The sequence below is a fragment of the Chiloscyllium plagiosum genome, chromosome 11 (assembly GCF_004010195.1).
Source record: "Chiloscyllium plagiosum isolate BGI_BamShark_2017 chromosome 11, ASM401019v2, whole genome shotgun sequence".
Taxonomy (NCBI): Eukaryota; Metazoa; Chordata; class Chondrichthyes; order Orectolobiformes; family Hemiscylliidae; genus Chiloscyllium; species Chiloscyllium plagiosum.
Window position 1 is genome coordinate 90,625,766 of NC_057720.1, and position 11,451 is coordinate 90,637,216.

Below are 11,451 nucleotides of genomic sequence, written 5' to 3' on the forward strand. Positions count from 1 at the left end.
CAGAAGAGGCCCTTCGATTGATAGTGACAAAAAAAATAAAAGCCCTGCAGACACTGGAAATCCTTCCTTTCTAACATTTTGAGGCTAGGGCTAGATGTGGGAGAGGCACCAACAGACCCCTCAAGCAACAATGTGTCATAACGAAACCTTATTTTGTTCAGATCAATCACTGACACGGAAACCTCCTGCTGACTCCCTTCCCTCAGCCGATGGATCAGTGTCCCTCTGATGGAAGCCCTGAGAGAGTGACAAAGCTGGAGAATGTATACTGAGTGGACGATTTCAAAATCAACACCCAGAGGGGCTCAGCAGCAGCATTGCTGAGATGGTCGGGTCCAAAAGGACATAGCTGCAAGACTGGGTCTGTGCTGAGTGGGAAGGAAACGACTGAGAGGGAGAAACATTCTTGATATTATCTTCATTAACCTACCGGCTGCAGGCACATTGATTGATGACCGTATTGGGAAATGTGACTACTACACACAGTATTTCTATTGACAAATCCCACCTTTTACATTGTGAATTGTGAGGATTATGTGAATTGTGTGAGTGTGTGGGTGTGTGAGTGTGTGTGTGTGTGTGAATTGTGTGAATTGTGTGAGAGTATGAGCGTGTGAGTGCGTGAGTGTGTGAGAGTGAGAGAGTGAGTGTGTGAGTGTGTGTGAGTGAGAGAGTGAGATTGTGAGTGAGAGTGAGAGTGTGAGTGTGAATGTGAGTGTGAGTGTGTGTGTGAGAGTGTGTATACACATTAGCACACGTGAGAGATACTGTCACCATGCTCAACGGAACAAATTTCAAAGAGATCTAGAACTCAATACTGGCCTCTGCGAGGTGATTCTGGTCATTACCAACAGCAGCAGAATTGTACTCCAGCACAATTTTTACTGTCACTGCCTGGCATATGCTCCACCTTACCCTGACAATCACGCCAGGGGATAAACCCTTGTTCAATGAGGAACACAGGATGGCCAGTCAACAGCAGCACCAAGTACACCTCACAATGATGTGACATTACCAAACAGGACCACCTACCCACCAAATAGCATAAACAGCCAATGACAGACAGATCTACCTATCAAAGCAGACCTAATTTCTGAAATCCTGTCACATGCAACCAGCGTGAATTGTGTGGTCAATTAAACAACTCACTGGAGGAGTAGGGTCCACAAATATCGCCTTCCTCAACGATGGAAGGGCCCAGCACAACAATAGAAAAGCTAAGGATGAAACATTCACAACAATGTTCAGACTGAAGTGTCGACGTGTTGATCTATTTTAGTCTTCTCCAGATGAGAGTCTTCTGCTAATTTGATTCACTGTGTGTGGTAAATCTAAACGGCTGGAGGGATGGGATAATGCAAGGTATGTGGACCCTGATAACATTCCATTCAACCTGTTCCTGCAGGTGTATTGTACTGGAACCGACCTGACAATGTGGGAAACTTTCCGGGAGTGTCCTGTACACACTCAGACAAAACATCAGACAATCAATGACTGCCCCATTGCTCTCATCCCTATCATTAATAAAGTGGTGGAAGATGTCACTCACAGTGGGGTCAAGCAGCACTTCCTCAGCACCAACCTGCTCACTGAAGCTCAGTTTGGGCTCTCATCCCTTGGTCTCATTGAAGCCCTGGTTTAACGATGTACAACAAGAGACCACGCAGCTGAATTCTAGAGATGAGGCGACAGTGACTGCACTTAATATCACCATAACTGCATTTGATCAATTGTCATATCCAGGATTGACGGCAAAACTGGAGCAAATACGAATCGTCTGCACTGGCTGTAGTTATACCTGGTACAAAGGAAGGTGGCTTGGGGTGCTGGGGAGCAGCCATCTCAGCTCCAGGACAGCTTTGTAGCGGTTCTCCAGGAAAGGGTTTCTGGGTAAGCCTGCAGATCAGAAATGGAAGAGTAAGTCACCATACCCCAACAGGATGATAGGGTTGCTCTCTTGTTAGACTGAGATGACTGGTGGCAATTTAACTGGACAGTCATCATGCCTCAAGTAAGGAAGACGTTGAGTAGGACAGTCTGTTAGTCACCCCAGTCAGTGCAGGAATTGAACCGACACTGTTGGCATTAATAGCTAACCGTCCAACTGATTGAGCTAAGCAAATCCTCACTCAGCTCCTTGGGATAAATATTGTAATATTAATCTGTTCAGATATGTTGCAAAACACCTCTGGAGCAGGTGGAACTAGAAGCCAGCTTCCTAGCTCAGAGAGAGGGACAGTATCAGTGAGCTGTAGGAGTGCTCTCTGTCCTAGGACCAATCATAAATGGCCCTCCCTGTACATTAAAGTCACAAGTGAGGATATTTGCCAATGATTGGACAATGTTCAACACCATTTGTGATTTACTCAGATACTGAAGCAGTCCTGGTCCAAATGCAATAGGACCTGGAAATATGCGGGTATGTGCTTAACAGTGACAAGTACCATTCCATTACACACGTGCCAGACAATGATTCCCTCTAACAATAGAAAAGTGTACCATATCCTTTAATGTTCAATGCCACCACCAACACTGAACACCCACCGAGCAATATCCCAGGGATTACCGTTAACCAGAACTGGACTGACCATATAATGTTGTGGTCCTGTTCGCTGAGCTGGAAGTTTTTGTTGCAAACATTTCATCCCCTGTCTAGGTGACATCCTCAGTGCTTGGGAGCCTCCTGTGAAGCACTTCTGTGGTGTTTCCTCCAGCATTTATAGTGGCCTGTCCCTGCCGCTTCCGGTTGTCAGTTTCAGCTGTCCGCTGTAGCGGCCGGTATATTGGGTCCAGGTCGATGTGTTTGTTGATGGAGTTTGTGGATGAGTGCCATGCTTCTAGGAATTCCCTTTGTACACTACATTAGTTTTGCTCATGTTGGGTATCGGGTCCTTCGTTCTGGTGAGTTGTTGTCTAAGTGTGGCTGTTGGTTTGTGTGCTGTTATGAGTCCTAGTGGTCGCAGTAGTCTGGCTGTCATTTCAGAGATGTTCTTGATTATGGTAGTGTGGCTAGTCCTTTGGGTTGTGGCAGGTCCTCATTCCGTGGTCTACAACCCAAAGGACTAGCCACACTACCATATAAACCTCGTCAGCAGATTCAGCAAGTGATTAGGACGTGTATTGAATGTTGCTGTTTCATGCACAGGCTATCGGGTATAATCATTTGATGTTTTACTGCATCTGTACATGACAATGCTGAGACTACATCGAATGTATTGCATGTAGTAATGAACCCTGAAATTGAAAGAAAAAAATATGCAATTGGTTTAGAAGCTTATCACCGATGCCTCACTTTACTCCTTGCTAGAATGAAGGTCTGATAGATAGAATCATAGTGTCATACAGTACGGAAACAGACCCTTCAGTCCAGCTCATTTGCACCGACCAGATATTCCAATCTGATGTAAAACCATTTGCCAACATTAGAGCCTTAACTCTTGCAAGCTTTCTTATTCATATACCCATCCATTGCCTCTCAAATGTTGTAATTGTACCAGCCTCCACCACTTTCGCTGCCAGTTTGTCCCATACACGCACTATGTGAAAAAGATTCACTTTAAATCTTTGCCCTCTGTTTTGGGCTCCTCCAGCCTTGGAAAATAACCTTGGCTGATCCCGCATCCGTGTCCATCATGGCCTCGACAAGGTCAGAGTACTTCAGGCCTGAGAATGAGAGCTGATCGTATTGAAACATATAAGGCCCGGAGGAGAGTGTATTGGGACATAGCTAAGGATTAGAGAATAAAACTAAAGATTTAATTTTAGAAAACAACATAGTCATTTTAACACAGATACTATGAGGACATGAATTTATTGTACAAAAATTATACAAACACATATAAATATACCTTCAAATTATAAATTACAAATCATGCCTAAATGTAGTAGGGATGGAATCATTCAATCAGGAGAATATTCAACCAGACCTTACCTAGTCCAGGTTGGTGTTTGGGTCACATTATTGCATGTTTCAGATCGGAGAGGGAGCAAATGCAACCTGTTGAAGAAGCAACGGCCATTGTTCCATCTCTACTTCTACTTCGCTACAGCAACATATGAGAGCTGAAAACCAATCAGCTATCTTCAGCACTCTTTGTGGGTTCTTGTTGAGGATTCATTGGAATCTCTCCACTGCCTGCAGCAAAGGGAATTCAGCTAAATCCAACTGTTCCATGAAGAAACCCCAATACTAGCAGCTTCAGTGAGGCAGAATAACTTCAGAGGCAGAATAACAATTGAAAGTCTCTCAATTTTGCTTTTATTCTGAAATTAACTGTTATTTGGACAAAGCTCTTTCGAATTAATATTCTGCAGAGTTCATTTTTTTTCTGTTTGCCTTCAGACGTCTGTGTGTGTGCGTGCGTGTGTGTGTCTTTGCGTGCATGTTTCTGTGTCTCAGATTTATAGAAAAATAATGTTGATGTACATATTGTCAATGTTCAAACTGTGTAGCATTTATGTATCCATCGTAATTCGAGTAAATTTGCTTTGGTTTTAGATTAGTTATTTTTACAAATTTAAGAAACCTGGCTGACTTGTTCCGAACACTGAACCTGCCACATTCTGAGATGGATATCATTTACCATATCACACACTTAGTTACATTGATAATTTGCCGCGACATCTGGAGGTGTGGGACTAGAAAAAGAAGCAATGACTCTCGAACCTCGGTAGGAACAGGTATTAGGAGAATTTCTCAAAAGGCCATTTGAGTGGGAATTTCTCCTCCCCACAGGTTTGTGGTACCTGTGTGTTTGCATTTATTCAAAGGTGTGTCAGTTAACTATTTGATGGGAAAGTGACTCAAGGATAATGAACTGCAGATAGGAACGTGGGGCTGAGATCACAATCTGATCAGCTACAACCTTAGTGCCTGGTGGGGCAGGGACCCACCACTGTTCCTCAGTCCTACTTCGCCCCATTCCATTCAGCCCCTCAATCTGCAACTCACGAGCAGTTGGACTTACTCCTACCACCTGGTACACAGAAACCGAGGTGACCATTCAGCCCCTGAATACCATCAATCATGATTTGGTGTGGATTGGAAAATGTTCTTGGGAAAAAAGAGTTGGTGTTACTGTGAAACAGTCCTCTCCTCTCTCTTTACAGATGTTCTCCGTCTCCATTTATTAGTCATGTTTTTGACCCCGTTTCATAGTGAATAATGACACCATACAGTAGCTGAAAATGTGTTGCTGGAAAAGCGCAGCAGGTCAGGCAGCATCCAAGGAACAGGGGAATTGACATTTCGGGCATAAGCCCTTCTTCAGGAATCCACCGACACCATACTGTACCCAGATATTGCTCACAAAATCCTCTGGTCTCTTTGACTGCAACATTCCTTCACAGGACAGCCAGGAAAATAACGATGATGAACCTTCCAATAACAGAATGCAAGAACATGAGAAGCAGGAGTAGGTCATTCATCTCCTCCAGCCTGCCTTTCCCTTCAATAGGATCATGGCTGATCTGCTTTAAGCCCCAACTCCTCGAGTGCCTCCTGTCAATTATCCATCCATCCCCGTCTTCCAACTACCTCAATGATCTATCTCCCCTTCCTCTGTGGAATAGTGACGTCCCGACGGTCACTCCCCTCTGTGAGAAGGAAACACATCACACACATATACCGTGACCTATTGACATCAACAAAATATATATAAAAAAGGTAATAGTGACTGGCTCTGATAACAAGGCAGTGTTTAACTGAGGATGGTATCAAGTAACCTGAAGAAAATTGAACATAATGGAAATAAAGGGTAACCTCCCCACCGGTTGGAGTGATTCAGCACAAAGAAGATGTTTGTGGTTCTTCGACATGTACCACCTCAGTCCCGGGACATCTCTGTGGGAGATCCACAACCCAAGCATCCTCATTTGCGCCTCGGTGTCTTTCCCCCCATCAGAATCTCAGAAGTGGAGATGGTGACGGAAAATCATGTAATGTTTAGAACAATGTGCCCCCCTCAGCTCCTGAAGCAGCCTGTGCTGTTAGAGTGTCAGTAACATTCATGTAACAGTTCTGCTGGACACTGTGCATTACCACAGTAAAGGGAAGAGCTCATTCAGCACATTACGCTCACTTCACAGGAATATGAGGAGGTCATTCCGCCCATCAATGCTATTGGATAAGAATAGGGATAGTCCATTCATTCAGTCCTGACTATTACACAAGAAGATAAGGAGCCCAGTCAAACACATGATCTTTAAGCAGGAACCACAGGTTGCCCAGTCAGGTTCTTGAGCGTCTCCCATGACATCAGGAGGTGGCCATTCAGCCGCTCAAGCGCATTGAAATAAGACAATGTTATCTATGACCAAACAAGACAAACCAATGAAACAGAGACTGCACGGATGGACTGATCTTATGTCGTTCCTCCTGTCTCCATTGTCAATGGTACACAATGGATACATTAATATGGTTCGTTAACGGTGAGGAGGGTGGACATCTCCGAGAAGGCAGACCAGTATTCCCAGTGGAGGTCAGAAGCTGTTGGGAACAGCTAACTTGCCAGCTCTTATACTCAATATGCCGTCCAATGAAGGCAAGCAAACCATATGCCTTCTTGACTTGCACAATCCACCTGTGCAGCAACCTTCAGAGTACAATGGATCTTCACTCCCAGATCTCTCTGCCCAACAACTTTTCCCAAGGCTCTTCCGTTCATTATATAATTCACTCGAGAATCAGTCTTGCCTACATGCATCACCTCACATTTGTCTGGATTGAAAACCATCTGCCACTTTTCCGTCCAACTCTCCAGTCTATCTATATCCTCCTGTATTCTCTGACAGTCCCTTATACATTCTTCTACTCCACCAATCTCCGTGTCATCTGCAAACTTGCTGATCATACCAACAGTGCCCTCTTCCAGATCATTCATGTATATTAGAAACGACAGTGACCACAGCACTGACCCCTGTGGATCACCACTGGTCACCTTTCTCCATTTCGAGAAATTCTCTTCAACTACTACTCTCTGTCTCCTGTTTCTCAACCAGTTCTTTATCCACCTCGCTCGAACAACATGCACACCAAATGACTTCAATTTCTATATTAGTCTACCATGGATACATTATCACCGCCTTACTAAAGTCCATGTATATGTCATCAACTAGCTCACTTCCTCGAAGAACTCAATTAAGTTGGTAAGGCACGATCTCCCCTGTACAAAACCATTTTGCCTATCACTGAAAAACCCATTCTTTTCTAAATATAAGCAGATCCTAGCTCTCAGTACCTTCTCCAGCAACTTTCCCATCACTGACGTCCGGCTCATTGGTCTTTGGTTACCCAGAATTTCCCTACTATCCTTCTTGTACAAAGACATTAGATTACATTACATTACAGTGTGGAAACAGGCCCTTCGGCCCAACAAGTCCACACCGACCCTCCAAAGCGCAACCCACCCATACCCCTACATTTACTCCTTACCTAACACTATGGGCAATTTAGCATAGCCAATTCACCTAACCTGCACATATTTGGACTGTGGGAGGAAACCGGAGCACCCGGAGGAAACCCACGCAGACACGGGGAGAACGTGCAAACTCCACACAGTCAGTCGCCTGAGGTGGGAACTGAACCCGGATCTCTGGTGCTGTGAGGCAGCAGTGCTAACCACTGTGCCACTGTGCTGCCTACCATTATGTATAGGTGAACAACATAAGCTATCCACCAGTCTTCCAGCACCTCACCTGTATTTAAGGATTCCACAAAGATATTTATTTGGGGCCCCAGATATTTCCTGTCTCGCCTCACTAACACCCTGGCATAGATCCCATCCAGTCCTGGGGATTTGTTCATCTTAATAACCTCTAGCCTACCTAACATATCTTTGCTAATTCCCTCAACGTGATCCAGACTAATCAAACTTCTATCTCTAATCTCAACATTCATCATGTTCCTCTCCTCAGTCAATACTGATGCAAAGTAATCATTCAGAATATCACCCTTTTGCTCTGGTTCGACATAGAGCCTTCCTTCATTATCCTTTAGTGGACTTCTCCTTTCTCTAGTTACCCTCTTGCTTCTGATATCAGAATCAAATGCTTTGGTATTCTCCTTAATTCTGCTGGCTAAAGCTATTTCATAACCCGTTTAAGCCCGCTTGATTCCTCGTTTAAGACTTGTCCTACTCTTCCGATATTCTTCCAGGGCCCGTTCTGTTCTTAGCTGCCTAGACCTTATGTATGCTTCCCTTTTCCTCTTGGCTAGTCGTTAAATTTCTCCTGTCATCCACGGTTCATGAATCTCGCCCTTCCTATCCTTTGCCTTCAACGGGACATGCCTATCCTGCACTATCTTTAACCTACCTTTGAAAGCCTTCCACATCTCAAATGTGGACTTCCTTCAAAAGCTGTTTCCATTCCACATTTCCCAGCTCCTGCCTAATTTTGATATAACTGGTCTTGGCCCAGTTTAGTCCCTTAGGTCCACTCTCTTCTTTATCCACGAGTATTCTAAAACTTACAGAATTGTGGTCACTGTTCCCAAAGAAATCCCCCACCGCAACCTCTGCCACTTGTCCTGGCTTGTTCCCCAGTACCAGGTCCAAAATGGCCCCTTCCCTCGTTGGACGATTGGCATACTGCAGTAGAAAACTCTCCTGGACACTTCTCACAAATTCTACCCCATCCAGACCTCTGACGCTAAGTATATCTCAGTCAATTTTGGGAAAATTTAAATCTCCCATCACCACTACCCTATTGCCTCTACATCTTCCCATAATCTGTTTACCTATTTGTTCTTCTACCACATGCTCACTGTTGGGAGGCCTGTAATGCAACCCCAACAGTGTAACTGCACCCTTCTTATTTCTCTGCTCCACCCATAATGCCTTACTACCCAAAACCTCCATAGTGAGCTCCTTTAGCACAGCCGCGACATCATCCTTGACCAGCAATGCAACTCCACCCCTCCCTTTTACTTCCCTCCCTGTCCTGTCTGAAGAGTCTATATCCTGGAATATTTAATTGCCAATCATCATGCCCTTCCTTCAACCAAATCTCTGTGATGGCAATAATATCATACTCCCAAGCAGCAATCCAAGCACTAAGTTCATCTGCATTACACACTATACTCCTTGCATTAAAGTACATTCATTTCAGACTCCAGTGTTTTTTTTTTTGCGCTCACCTACTCTTTGCCTCCTCTTCCCTTTATGAATGCTATCTTCATAATTCTTACAGTCTCCACATCCTGCCTACTTGTTTTCTCTTCTGATTCCCAGTCTTCTGCCACATTAGTTTAAATATTTCCAACAGCAGTAGCAAAAACTCCCCCAAGGACATTGGTTCCGGTCTGGTTCAGATGTAGACCGTCCATTTTGTAATAGTCGCACCTTTCCCAGATGTCCCAATATCCAGCAAATTGAGCCCCGACCTCCTACACCATCTCTCAAGCCACGTGTTCATCTTATCTATTTTTTTATTTGTACGCTAGCTAGCACGTAGCACTGATTGTAATCCCGAGATCACTTCCTTTGAGATCCTCCTCTTTAACCTTTCACCTAGCTCCCTGAATTCTTCTTTGAGGACCTCATCTCGTTTTCTACTTATATCGTTGGTGCCCATATGCACCAAGACAACTGGCTGTTCACCCTCTCCTTTTAGAATGCTCTGCAGCCGCTCGGTGACATCGCTAACCTGAGCACCTGGGAGGCAACATACCATACAGCAGTCCCGTTTTCACAACCGACTTCACAGATGCAGACAAGATACAGCAGTCCCGTTTTCGGACACAGAAATACATATCTACTCCCCTCACAATAGAATCCCCTATGACAATGGTGCTACGAGTCGATTACCCACCCTTCTGAACAGCAGTGCCTGCCACGATGCTATGATCCTGGCAAATTCTGCCCGCTCCTGGTGAGCCATCTCCTCCAATAGTATCCAAAACATCATACTTGTTTTGGAGGGAGATGACTGCAGGGGACACCTGCACTGCCTTCCTACTTTTTTTCTGTCTTTTGGTCACCTATTCACTGTCTCCCTCAGTAATTGCACACTGTGGTGTGACCAGTTCACTAAACGTGCTATCCACGGCATCCTCAGCATCGCGGATGCTCCACAGTGCAACCATCCACAGCTCCAGAGTCATCGTGCCGTCAAACAAGAGCTGCAGCTGGACACACTTCTTGCAAGTCTAAGAGTCAGGAACGTGAGCCACGTTCCTCAGCTCCCACATCAAGCAAGAGGCACATGCCACGGGTTGAGTCAACCTTTGTAGTTTGGTTAAAAGGTTGTCATAGTACAGTGGAAGTTTATAGTATCCATTTGCCTTTCAGACATCCTAAATTTCAAGATTTTCCCCTATCCATGGTATGTGCGTGTGCGTGAGCGGGGGGGGGGTGAAGCTGACGAGAATGCTATTGTTATTTTTGTATTCTCTAATCAGATTCAGGGGGTTCAGCATTTTTTAACTTGAATGTTCGCGTTTGTTTCGGTGTTTTTTTTTTGGAACTGAGAATTAACCGGAGTTAAGTCTACTTAGTATCATATCACTTAAAACAAATCTGTATCTGCTCAAATTTTCCAAGTATTGACTCACAGTCCATAGGTTACGAAGGAATGAATATAAAGCGGACATGACAAGAAAGATTTTAAAAAACCTCAGAGGACATTGGGATGCTATAGATAAACATAGGTTAAGTGAGTGGTCAAAGACCTGTGAAATAGAGCTTTATGTGGATAAATGTGAAGTTGTCTTTATTGACTGGAAGAAAAACAATTTTTTTTAATAGAGGGCGATTCCACAGCTCTGAGATGCAGTGGGATCAGAGAGTAACATTACCTGAATCACAAAATGCTAGCATACAGATACAGTACGCAATTAGGAAAGTGAATAAATGTTTTCCTTTTATCATGGGGGAATTTACACACAAAAGTAGAGAGCACTGTTGAGCTTGTATCTTGAATGCTCTATTTCTTATTGGTCACCCTGTTTATGGAAAAAGTAAATACATTGGAGGCAGTTCGGAGAATGCTTACCAGAATAATACTTACTGAATGACTTGTCATACAAAGCGAATTCGGATAGTCTAGGCTTTTGTCAATTTGTGTTTAGAAAAGGAAGAGGCAAATTCATTGAAACAAGATGTTTCCTCTTACAATAGAGACGAGAATGAAGGATTACTGTCTTAACGTCAGCGGTTGTCCATTTAAAACAGATCGAGATGATTTGTTTTCTCTCAAAATGTGGAAACTCTGGCACATTATTAAAGCAGAGCTATGGAATATTTTAAAGGCAAAGATAAATAGTTTATTGTTGAGAGAGAGGTGGTGAAAGGTTTTCAGGGTAGGCAGGAACGTGGATTTAACGTTACAATTAATGAGACATACTTATGTGTAATATCTAACTTATTCCTGTTTGTATGGGATGTGGCGGGTTGATTAAACTGCCAAATTGGAGTTTCAATGTAAAGATTCAATAAACAAGTTTATCATGCT